This window comes from Lactuca virosa, chromosome 1 (assembly GCF_052849685.1).
Source record: "Lactuca virosa cultivar CGN04683 chromosome 1, Lactuca_virosa_CGN04683_v6, whole genome shotgun sequence".
Classification (NCBI taxonomy): Eukaryota; Viridiplantae; Streptophyta; class Magnoliopsida; order Asterales; family Asteraceae; genus Lactuca; species Lactuca virosa.
In genome coordinates this window covers 111,341,561-111,354,986 of record NC_136426.1, presented here as the reverse complement: position 1 = coordinate 111,354,986, position 13,426 = coordinate 111,341,561, and positions in this window count along the sequence as shown.

The following is a 13,426-nucleotide window of genomic DNA, read 5'->3' as shown; positions in this document are numbered from 1 at the left end:
CAACAACCTAAACAGTGTGTACTGCCAAATATGACTACTTGCCAGAAAAAGTTACAGAGAAAAAGGAAGAAGAAGATGAGTATTTTCATGTGTATCGAATGAGGCAGTGGAGGTCTTCTTTTATGTTGATATATGTAACAGCAAGAAATTAATGCCAATAAATGCGCAATAATTGTGCCAATAAATGCATCAGTTACAAAAATTTAAACCAAGGACCAAAAATGTCAAAGTTTAGCAAAAACAATGGTTGCGCAAGCCCGAGTTTTCAGAGTTGCATTCGTGCCCATACACAAGTTTTTAGCCTACGAAATCCAAGATTTGCACCCCGTACGCGCAAGTAAGAGTTGGAGTAAAACTATATATACAAGTTGTAAGTTTGTCATACATTTAAGCTTATAAACTCACTTGAGTGTGGTCTTTCTACCTATTTGAGACTCATTCTCACATCCACCTCACTTGCTAACTTTTATTCTCAAATAACCATCTTTGAGTATCGATATCTCATTCACATATACTCCACTTTAGACATATGATATACCGTTTCGAAGCTCTTACGGAGAACACAAACCCACTTAGAGTTAATTATATATATACAACATATGTATATATTTATATATGTCCAAAGTTAATAAAAATATAAACATTTATACTAAAATTTCCAACAATTTTAACATCTTCCGTCACACCCCCGGCCGCCGGCGGAAACGTCGAGATGCGTGATGTAAATCAATGATCACAGTTATTGAACATACATTGAATAGTACAAATATAATCTTTTATTATTACCGAAATAGAAATTACATTGAAAATAACTATCGCTAAATCGCGACACACGCCTAACAACCAACGTTTACAAAGGTGTAGTAAAACAATGGAAAGTCTTCTATGCAAATCCTTCCAACTTTCTAATAAACCTGAGAATACATGCATTAAGATACGTCAACAAAAATTGTTGGTGAGTTCTACATGTTTTGACACAAAGTATTTTTATAACCAAAAGTGTTTTATAAAATTTATCTGGTGACCCAGTTTTTATAAATACATACTTTTCTGTTAAAAATATAAAATAATTGAGTTATAAAAATGTATTTAGACTCGTTTATAAATGGTATTTGTTCAAATTGAAACGTACAAAATTTGATAAAATACACATAAGTAAATCAGACTTATATCAATATTTACGATTCCATGACCAAAACGCTCTTCATAAAAGGATTTTAAATACCAATTTATATAAGGTAAAGTCATATCACACTTTATGAAAACATAAAATAGTCCACTTTACTCTTGAAACCTTGTACCAACATTTGTATAATTTATATGAAAAACTCATAAGTTTCGAATTTATAATTTTGTAAAATCATGTTGTGGTATTAATTAAGTGTTATCTTACTTAACTTGGGAACCGACACTTAACCAGTAGGGTGAACTCCTCCCACATAGATATTGTATTTTCGTAAAAAAACAAAGAGTTTATTTAATAACTTATTTAATGTAAGTTAATAAACCGTGTCCAGTCGTGTCATGATATTAATTAAGTGTTATATGACTTACTTAATTTCTGGTATTGACACTTATCGTTTTGGGTCACAAACTATTTCACTACTTACGGTCTCTTTCAACTAGTATAAGTGAATAAAAACCCGTATAAACCCAATATCGATTCTATACGGTAACAAGGCAAATTCGGGATCTATAATGAGTTCATAACCGAACAGTGACGAACACCTCTGAACCAACACTGAAAGGTTGTATTGAAAGCCCACACCACGTTTTTGATGACGCGATGAAATAATTAGTGAAGGAAACGCCAACGCCCATGCTCGAATCGCCAGCCGATGGTTGTAGCTAGCAACCGATAGCGAGATGGCAACCCATATAAGTATGTGATCCATAACTTATACTCGACATTCCTCGTTCCATATAAATTAACGGTTATGATACAGATGGATTTTTGCTAAGATGTGTGGTCTTAGTGTGGTTACAAACATAGCCCATGCAGCTTAGGAAATGATCATAACTCATAAAGCTTTTAGAAACAAACGTGACTCATATAGAACATCCTATGGGTGTGATGGATCCTAACAATATGTCTAGGCATCCTAATCTTAAACTTCCCGTTATAAGATTGTTGATTATTTATAATTTTATTGTTTAGGAATAATATCTGATTGAATTCTTTTAGTATTTGGGATTCATAAAGACTTAATGGATTTCCAAATATCCTATTGTCTGTCATAACGAAGTTTGGGCAGCATAACAGTTGCTCATATAATATTTTCCAGGTTTCAACCAATGTGAAACCAACAATTCCCATAATATTTATAATTTATATGATTAATACTATACAATATTCCGCAAATAATGACTCTTAAGTCGTGAAGTCGATCATGTTATTTATTACAAAAAAAATTCATAACTTAGTAAATTGAGTTATATTTTTATATTTAATATAAAAATATATTAATACATTTCCATTCATTTTTACACAACCTTATATATTAAAATTTAAATTTTGATCATTTTAACTAATAATTATATAATTTCATAAACTTAGTCTTTCTACAATTTATGACAATGTAATTTCATTTTATATGTGAATAATATTTTGGGTCATTTTTATATCTTTTCATACTTCCATGAGGTACTTTAACTTATACATATGAAATCGTCATTTTTGTGATTTACAATACCAACTTGTGTTATTATAGCAATTTACATATAATCTTGTGATTTTTCTCAATAATTATATTAATATTCACGACAAGGTATAATTTTATTTTCTTTTAGCAATCTACTTCATCTTAATGAATTTATTATTGATTTTTCACATTTTTAGATTGCTTTTTGATATACTTTTGACCAATAATAAAGTATGATGTTATTTTGTGTATAAACCATGAAAATCATCAAAACTTTAATAGACACGTATGTATTCTCCCCCAAATACTAAAACTGTAAAAGAGGGGCCGTAGAAACTCACTTTCAATGCGTGATCGCGGTCTAGGTTCGTTTTGGGGAAGCTTTACGTGAAAGATAGCAAAATAACCATTCTTGAACTTTGAAACACTTTGGGGTTTGTTTTGTAATATTTTAAACTAAAGGGAACATTTTTGTAATGATTTAAATCAAAAGGATTGATTTTAAATCTTGTAAAATAGGTGTAGGGATGATTTGGTCAAAATACAAAAGTGGAAGGATGTTTTACCAGGTTAATACAGTAAAGGGATGATTTGAAACAATTTATACAAATGAGGGGCTTTTGATCAATAATTACAACTGTAACATCCGGATTTCCAGGTATGACAATTTGAGTATTTATTTTTGAGATATGAGGAGTGACTCGACGAGTTGACGCCTCAACTCGTCGAGTAGGGTCGCGACTGATGACTCGGATTAATGAATGGACTCGACGAATCGGCGATTCGACTCGACGAGTCAGCGCTGTGGACAGAAACCCTAAATCTTTGGGCCCGAGACCTATTTAAAGGCACTTATGGCCTTCATTTGCGGCTACATTTCCAGAGAGAGAACCCTAACAAGCTTTGAGTGTGTAGAGTGAGAGAGAGAGAGAGAGAGAGAGAGAGAGAGAGAAAGAGCTATCTTAAGCTAGTTGGTGTGATTTTGCAAGGAGGAAGGAGATTCTAGCTAAAAGGAACCAGAGGAGGTTGTTGATCTGAGTTATTCAAGTAAGGAGCTTCATTCTGAGGTACCAAATCGAACCCCCTTTCTTCCCTATTGTGTAGATTCCATTTATTGAGGATTAGGGCTTGAATCACCTCCTTATTGGGGTCTTGAATGCATCAAACCCCTCTTGCAAGTTGTGTTATAGATCTGGACCTTTCTAGGTCCAGAGAGCCAGAAAGTATGAAGCTTTAGTAGAGAAATCATAGGGTTTTGAAGCTAGGAAACATTAATGGGGTTTCTATGGTATATTATGCAAGATACACCATGCATGGACACCAAGTTCAGACCTTTACGTGATTTTTGGGTGTTAGAAGGCCAGATCTATAAGTTAGAGAAACAGATCTGACCTCAGAAGGTCAAATGAGTAATACCATGGAGGAAACTCGCCGAGTCCATAAGAGAACTCGACGAGTCGGATCGAGTTGCCCCGCGATTCGTGACCAGTGGTAACCCGTCGAGTTGGGAGGTTAACTCGACGAGCTGAGTGAGGCCTTAGAAGGATTCAGAGGATACACATGCACTCGCCGAGTCACACGAGTGCAATCGGCGAGTCTGGTCAAAATTGGACCGTTGACTGGAGTTGACTTCAGTTGACCTTAGGGTTTGGTCAAACTGATTAAGAGGGGTCAGGGAGGGGTAGAATGGTCTTCTACTCATTCTCTAGAAATGAGGATGTAAAGAGAGTATTGATTAGAATTATTATCATTGTGTTAGGCAGAGGCTAGATCGAGGATATCGAGCACGAGAGTTTACTAGACATCTTACGATGTGAGTCTTCTCACTATACATTACTTAGAGTGGTATCTATGTGCATACCGGAGGGTCTTATGTGTTATGTGTTTGCTTGTGATTATGTGCATTGTGATATATGTATGCTATTTGATATTTACACTGGACCGGAGGGTCCAACGATTTAGACCGGACCAGAGGGTCCAACGAGCTAGACCGGACCGGAGGGTCCAACAAGCTATGGGACTGGAGGGTCTCGCTGAGACACATTGACCGGAGGGTCCTACAGAGTATAGCCTCGAGTGGCTTATGTGCTGTATGTGGTATTTTGGGGAACTCACTAAGCATTTATGCTTACCGTGTTATGTGATATGTGTTTCAGGTACTACCGAGGATCGTGGGAAGGCGCCGACATGATTTGTACACACCGGCAGAGGATTATGTTTACTTTTGAGATTCTGGGATATGTTTTATTGTGATGACTTTTGATGCACATGAGATTTTGAGAATATTTATATGAGTTTTATTGTGTTTGAAAAACAAAAAAATTGTTTTAAAAATTTACATTGTTACAACAACAAGGGGCAGTTTTTTTGATTTCTTAAACTATGTGTAGGGATCGATCTGGTCCAGCTAATAAACACAAATGATAGAGGGGGGGGGGGGTGGTGGGTCATCCTCTTCGTCTGATTGTAACGATCGGAAATAAAAGCAGTGACGAGGGGTAACCACCTAACTATGGCGCCCCTCTGCAGTCCTTCTCTTATCGCAGGCAACATACTATCCGAAGAAGTGCAACAGCAGTCTCCGATCGAGGAGAGCACCATCGGTGCTCGATGTGACTGAGGAGGCAAGAAGAATGGGAGTAACGGTGGAGCTGTCGCCGGTTGATTCATCGACGAGGGATGCTCTTGGCGGCTCTCGGTTGTCCCTATTCCGTCCAACAGAAAACGTGAAGGAAGAAGCGTAAGGTAGATCGGGGTGGTTCGTCATATTTCTTAGCATCCAGAGAAGAAATGGGTGTAACAACCGTCAATTTTGGTCAAACAAAGTCAACAAAAGTCAACCAGGTCAACTCAACTCGTATTAGAATTTTAGGAGAAATGTGATATTCCCTAATGTTACTAATGTACTATTGGCAAGTTATAATCCAAAGTACCTCACTTTTTACCAATTATTGAATATAAACCCTAATTAGGGTTAGTAACGTAAAAATTCGATAATTCAATTATATATTATTTAGGTATAACTAATATTCATAACACAATGTAGTTGAGTTCATAAACCTTATACTACATGACAAATTAATAACAAAGGTTACATATTCAGATTTTTGGTGAATTCGTCACCAAATGCGACAAATTCTATACTCGACTTAAACACTCAAACTTTAATGAAAAGAATTAGGAATCATCCTAACTTTCGTGTAATGTGTTATTATTTTTGATGATAATGATTTTTATAATAATTTGAATTTAGATGATTCAAATTAAGTAATTATACATCATTTTTACCATACTTTTTATAAAAATCACCAACTCTTATAAAAATTACCCATTCTTTTTATAAAAATAAACTAAAGAAACCACTTTTGTTTTATATGATTATTACATCTTTTATAAAATATTATTATTTAATTAAAAGAGCCATTCTTGAATATTTTATTCAAGAAACCATACCCTACTTCCCCCCACCATACCCACCCCACCCCACCCCACCCCTCACCCTCCATCTCTTCTCTTTATTTTCGGCCGACCCCCCCCCCCTCACCTCATCACATCTTCTTCATTTTCGTCATCTTCTTCCTCAAGAACAAGTTCACTCTGTCAAGATTAATTCCCATAAGTTGGTTCTTGATCTCTTGGTAAGTTTTTCCTTACTAATCCAATGATTCTATACATATATATACTAGTTTTGTTACAATTACACACATTAATATGTGTTAATATCCATATGATCTTTCAATCTTCAAGTGTTCTTAACTTGAAATCTTTCATCTCCACCTCTTTATCCGCCAAGAAACACACTCAAGGTGAGTTCATACACCTCATTTTCATCTTTATCCAAGTTTTAGGGAGAGGATACAAGTAAACTTGTATAAATATACAAGTTGTTGTGCATGCCTTACTTTCATGTTGTGTAAAAATGCCAACTACATGAAATAATTTTATTACCTAGTATTATGAACATTTATGTGTGGTATGTTGTTTAAAATACAAATCTATGAAAAATGAGTATAAACATGCTATATGTTCTTAAGAAAAAGTCATAAAAACAAAAATATAAAAACTATGTTTTTTTATGAACATAATATGAATTTTCTAGAAAAAATGGTTATAACCAAGTTATTACACCATTTTTGTGGGGTATAAATCAAATATGTTATTTTGGACATTTGTTATGAAACTAGTTATGAATACCAAGGATTTGGTTTTACAAAAAGAAAACCTAAAAATCTATCATGTTATGTGAAAATTAGGGTTTTCTAACAAAAATGGACATAATCAGGTTATGGTACCATTTTTGTGAGATTTGACCTAAAATATGTTGTTTTAAACACATAAGGTTAACTTGACTTAAACGTCACAAAAAGGTAAAAAAAAATTTACAAAGTTTATAATTCAATATTTACCGTTTGGTGATGTAAAGGAAGTCCAAACTAGAAAACCGACTTTATCATACTAAAAGTTGATATACTTGTGTTAGATGTATAATATATGTTATTTATGAGCATCTAAACATGTTAACCTATATATGTGTGTGTATAGGTAGGGCGAAATATTTATAATAAACTATAATAGGTGTAGTTTATGGGTCATTAACACTATTATAACAATTTGGGACAAGACAAATAATTATATAAAAGTATATAATTATTATACACTATATTAATACTATGGGAAAGTGATATTTACACATACAAGATTTTTCATTACACCAAAACGTAAACTTGTTGAAATAATTATGTGAGACAAAGTCTTCACCGTACCTACCAGAGTACACACTAAAGTCCTGAATTATAACAAAAATCTCGGTAAGAGAGCGTGATACTTGTGTATAGATCTATACGGGACTGAGGATCCCGTACCTAAGTTGCTAGCTACAGCTAGACCGGTAGGTCTGGGGTGACAAATGTCTAACATTCCGACGCCTGAAGAACGTCGCAACATGCCGACTTCGGCTTTGCATGGTTGTAATAACTCACATGAGAAATCAACGATACATTTAGTTTACGGGGTAACATGCGTTCAAATGGTTTATATAAGAATAAAACTACATAATACCATTTTAAGCATAGAAATTCTTATACATTTTTGGTCTTAGGGTTTTTAAGACTACAACTCATTTTTAAGGAAATATTGGATTTTATGGGAACAAACACTATCATTTTACAAGGAAAGAGTTACAGATTTTTCACATACAAAACTCTTATGAACTCACCAACTTAATTGTTGACACTTTTCAAAATTACTTGTATTCTCAGGAAATCGTTAAGCAGGTAGTCACAAGGCTTTTGAGGATGGGACGTTACGACGTCGTACTATTCGTTTTGTTATTATAATGTAATTGGTTTTGAAACATACAATACTTGGAAACAATGTAACATTCTCAATTATATTTATGATGGTTGTGTTTGCTTTGATCACTATTGTACATTATGTTGTGATACTGTTCATGAAGTCATCCACCCCTAGACGTTTCCGCCATCTTGGTTTTGGGGTGTGACAGATTGGTATCAGAGCATTGTTTATAGTGAACTAAGTATATCGGACCATGTAAGATATACAACTATAAATACAATGGGACTAAAACTCTCTGGCTAAAACATTTTTTACAAATACACTTTTAAAATATAATGATAATTTTTATAAAGTATAAGTACATACATACATACCAGAACGGTGTCATAACAAGAACAATACAAAAGTAATAAGATAAGTTGAACACTACGAATAGGCCTAGGTAGTTATGTAATCATATCTAGGAAAGATAGAGCCTTATCAACTATATTTGTCCGAGATATGAATAACATGTTCTTGGGAATAGTCGTAGTGAAGAACAGGTCTAAAACTTACCAACACCCCATACAAAGAAACTCTAGAACCAAACATAAAGTTTAAAATACTATAAGAGTATTTTATAATACTGATGAGTTGAAAACTCTAATGATCGATTAGATTCAAACAAGTAAAAGCAATCAACAAAAAGAATAAGAATCAAGAATATGTCGAATGATTATAAATCACAACCTCAGAAGAGCTCGATAAAGAACTGCTACTGTAGAGGTGTGTAGGGTTTACAATGACACTATTAGTAAATACACGATGCATGCATGCACCTTAAATAGTAAAACCCTAATCATTAAACACGGGTGGACAGGCCCAACCGGGATATACAAAAGACTAAATAAAGGCCCAAAAGACGCAACACTTGAATACTCAACAATCTCCCCCTTTGCGTCGATTGAGGCGAGAGTCCTTCACTGTTGAGTTCGCTTCTGCACTTCAAACACTTTCAGAATTACGCCCAGCAGAACCTTGCGAACTTGGATATACCATAACATCATATCCGAAAAGCATTTCTTGTCACTTTTGTTGTTCCCTTTGTGCTTATTAAAGAAGTCCAAGACATACTCTAGGCACGAAGTGGTGAACAAGTGCTTATCACAGAGAAAGAAACAAGCCTTGTGAAAATGTGCATCTGTTCGTTCCTTTAACTGAAATGCCACACACCACCCATTCTTTTGTATCTTCCTAAGTTTCGTTTTGTCAAAACCTTCAGGGACTTCTTTGGGGAGTACGCTTGGCTTTCTTCGTAGAACTGCAACAATCTCAACATCCATATGCCCAACCTCATGAATGTACAAAAGAATCATCTGCTTGAGGTGAGCAACAACGGGCTCATATTTCTGTCCATCTCTCAGTAACAAGTTGTAAAGCACGATCCAGTCATAAGGATTAAGGCATGGCAGATCAGCGAGGGGAAACTCGTAGACATGAATGGATGAACCTCTCGCAACCTTAAACTTCGCATTTGGGAAGCTATCGGTTTCAAGTGGACCAGTGAACTTCAAAGCAATTATCTTGTTCGCACTCCACATCTCGTATTGAGGCTTCATATGCTTGAGATAGAACGAGAAAAGTAAGTGGTCTGCGCCGCTGTCTGTTGCTGGGAGATTCGCAACTTTCACAAAGCTGCAAAAACTGAAAGCTTTCGGAGTGATCGGAAGGTCCAGCTACGAATCTTGTGTATTCTGAAGATCGAATGACACAACTGGTTCCAACCAATACTGAATTGGCATATCAACAACTTCACTCAGGATTCGCTTCAAGGTCCATACTGGAAACAAGTGCTTTCGGCTTTCCAGCGTGGCCAGAGCTTCACGTTTGACTTTTTATTTCTCTTTAGCCTCGCGAACAATTCTTTGATGCTCATTTAGTTGAGCTTCACGTTCATTTCTTCTCTTCAGCTCGTGTTCATCAAGCTCTTCATCTTCACTGTTGTCAACTATTGGTTCTTCATTGAACGACTTCTCTTTGCCTTTAGAATCCGAAGCTACATTACCCTGCAGTTCTTTGTCAGTATTGGGCTTGGGGTTTTCCTTCTGAATTAACTTCACATTTTCTCCCCCTTGTTTCGGAACAACGCTTGACTCCGAAACACCCCGAATCACGTTCAACATTGCGAACACCGACCTTAATTTTTCAGATAAATGCTTCTTGACGGAGATCGTGATCATTGAGTTACGAGTCTCAATGATGTTATAGAGCAAGCTGTTTGCATCCGCAACATAACTCTTGATAATGGCTTTTTCTGACAGAATATCAGTGATTTGTTTTTCAGCCTGCTCGAGCTTGATAGTGAGAGCTTTCTCATTTGCTGTTTTCTCAGCGAGCTGATCCTTAAGACTGTTGTCAGACGCCAAGATATCTTGAAGCTTTTGAAGTTTAGTTGAAATGGAGGTTTGGAACTCCGAGTGATCAGACTGGATGCCAGTGTGAATGGCTTCAAGATTTGTTCTTTCAGAGGGAAGAGTGGATCCAAGGCTAGAAATAACTTCATTGGCCTTTGCGGTGTTAGACTCTAATGAACTCTGAAATGTCTCCATGAATAGGTGAGCATCTGTAATTAGTTTATCGAATTTTTCGGTCGTGTTGTTGCACACTGAAGCAGAAGCATCTACCGCCTTGTTCATGTTTACAAGGTTGGTGGAGTGCTCCTTCGTAAGGGTCTCAAGGATGGACTTCATCGATGATTGAACAAGGAATAGAACCAATAAAGTTGAACTTTGAGTTATCGGCGAGGATGATGTTATTTGTGTGAAAAGTTCGGATCGCAGCCAAAGACAAACCTTCCACATAGGGAATGTTGAACTTGTTAATCGCCCTTTGAACAACAATGGACCAGAAGCAAGCACAGGAGATTTCACTGTGTCGAGTGGTTGACAGAGTGCTTTGTATGAACTGAGCCCAGAGAATTGACATGTAGTCCAAGTTGATGTCGGAGTAGATGTCGTACATCATCGTCATGAAGAGTTTACTCACACAGTATGAGCCAGTGACCCGTTCAGAGAAACTCTTGAAGAGCAGCATAAATAAGCCATTCCACATCGGTGACAAGTTGGGCTTTTTGAACTTGGAAACTGCAGTTAATTTTTCCTTGTAGCCCATCTGGTAGAACATCTCCATAATCGCGGAGTTGGAGATGCTGTCAGGGTTAATTAGGTCTGAACCCTGAGGAAGCCGTAGGAGGGTGCAGAACCTCGACTTGGTTATGTGGTTTTTGTGGTTGTGGATCTCGAATAAGACCAATTCTTCCCCTTTTGAATAACCAACAGTGGAGTATGCCCTTGAGAGATGCACCAGATGAACTATCTCAGTTTTGGTAAGTACGATGACGAGCGGGGAGTACTTCAGGCACTCGAAGATTGGTTGGAGAAACCCATCGTATTTTGTTGGGTCAAGATAAAGGATCATCTTCTGATTAGCTTTCAGGTTGAGAATTGAGGACTGGGCCACATTTTCTGAAGGAGTCTCTGAAGAAGCTGCAATTGAAGCTTTGATTGAAGAAGACGATGAACAGTAGAGAAAAAATCATCGGAGGATTTGTTTGCCTTTTTGAGAGTAGTAATTGATTAATGAGGTGTCGAAATCCTTTTATACGGAGTAGTAAGTGAGAGAAAAGCGACGATTTGTCGCACCGGTTACTGAAAAGGCACCTAAAAAGGCGTGACTGACAGCTGTGACGTATGTCACGAGGCGTCAAATCAGCGTCGTTTCAAATTCTTGCGCCCAATCTTATCTGTTAAGATGCCGCATCAGATACACACTTTCGCAGATGAATCAGTAATGAACTTTCGCAGTTGATTCGATGATGGACTTTCGCAGTGATGGGTAATTAACAAGTCTGCGAAACTAAAAATAAAAGTAAGTGCCACGAACCAGACTTTGGAAAATCACAAGGATCTTCATGCGAGAGTGTGCCAATAATAAAGAAATAAATCAAAATTTTGTGGGATATTACTGATGTCTTATAAAGACATAAAGCAGTGGATCTCGGGCAACGATCTTTTCCTTTGGAGTCAAGAGAGACTCTAAAGTGTATGTGTGGTTTTCCGTTGAATTACGATAACTTGTTTGTTAAGAAACAACGAAAGGCTTCTTTTGTTTAGACTTTAAGGGTGGTTTTATCTTCAACCAAACTACGAAACTTGATATAAGTCCGAACGTTTGATGAAGTACTTGTTTGACCGGTGTAGCCATAAAAACAAGTAAGCTTTGGAATTATTGTGAGTGACTGGGATAAGTATAGAAATCTCAAAAAATAAAAACAAGATCTATTGGGAAGAAACGTCTTAGGTCAAGAATGTCTCATTAAGATCATAAAAAGAAAAAAAGAATTCCTGGTGCTGGCCACGAAAGTGGACATTCGTTAATGCCAAGGTGAAATATCTAGAACATGTTTATCGTTCACCGTCAATTCGTATATATGTGTTGGATTTTGGGTTTCACTCAATTCGTGGTGATAAAGAATTTTAAGATCATAAACACATAATTGGTTATAACCATAAACCTCAGTGGTAACTTCTGAGAGTCTCAAGGGTTATATTTATGAATGCGAAAGTTGATGAAGAAATGGTATGAGGTGGTTCCAAAGAAAGAATGTACCTTCTTCTGTGTGAAAGTGACCAAGCAGATAACTCTTAACTCAATGTGAGAAAAGTAAGGTAGCTCATGACTTATGTGAATAATCAGCCTAATTGGGAAGAAACGATTGGTGTTATCGAATCATTAAGGCTTCTACATAGAAAGTCTTTGAGGCTTTAGTCGACATGCAGTAGCATGCTTCTAGGGACACTTAACTAGTGCAAAGTTTCAGAATGTATACTTGCCCCATCATACGTAAATTGAAATTTTCAAGATGTGTACTGTGAAACCTGCTTAATTAGCTAATATTTTTTGTGTTTTATAATTTTATAATAAATGAAGAAAATAAATAAAATATTTGTGTATTTTAGCTTTTCTGAAAAAGAAATTAAAAACAGAAAGAAATAACAAGAAATAACATGAAATAAAGAAAATGTACAAATGATACAAGAAAATTCTAAACCACGAATGAACAGTTGACTGGGAGTCACTGCGAGCATTCATATCGATTCACAGAACAAAAGATGACTGCGAGTCACTACGAGCGTTCGCAGGCCAATCAAAAACTTATGACTACGAAGGTGATTTTGGAACAGACTCAGCCAATATCATTCCTAAGCCTTAAAGAATGTGATTGAATGATTGTTCAGGCAAGGCTTTCGTGAAGATGTCGGACAACTGATCAGCGGATCTTACAAAGTGTATCTCGACATTTCCATTTTCCACATGATCTTTGATGAAGTGATACCTCAGTACGATGTGTTTCGTCTTTGAATGTTGCACTGGGTTGTGACAAATGCAAATGACGCTTTTAGAATCGCAATATAAGGGGATTCGTTTCATGTTGATGCCGTAGTCACGAA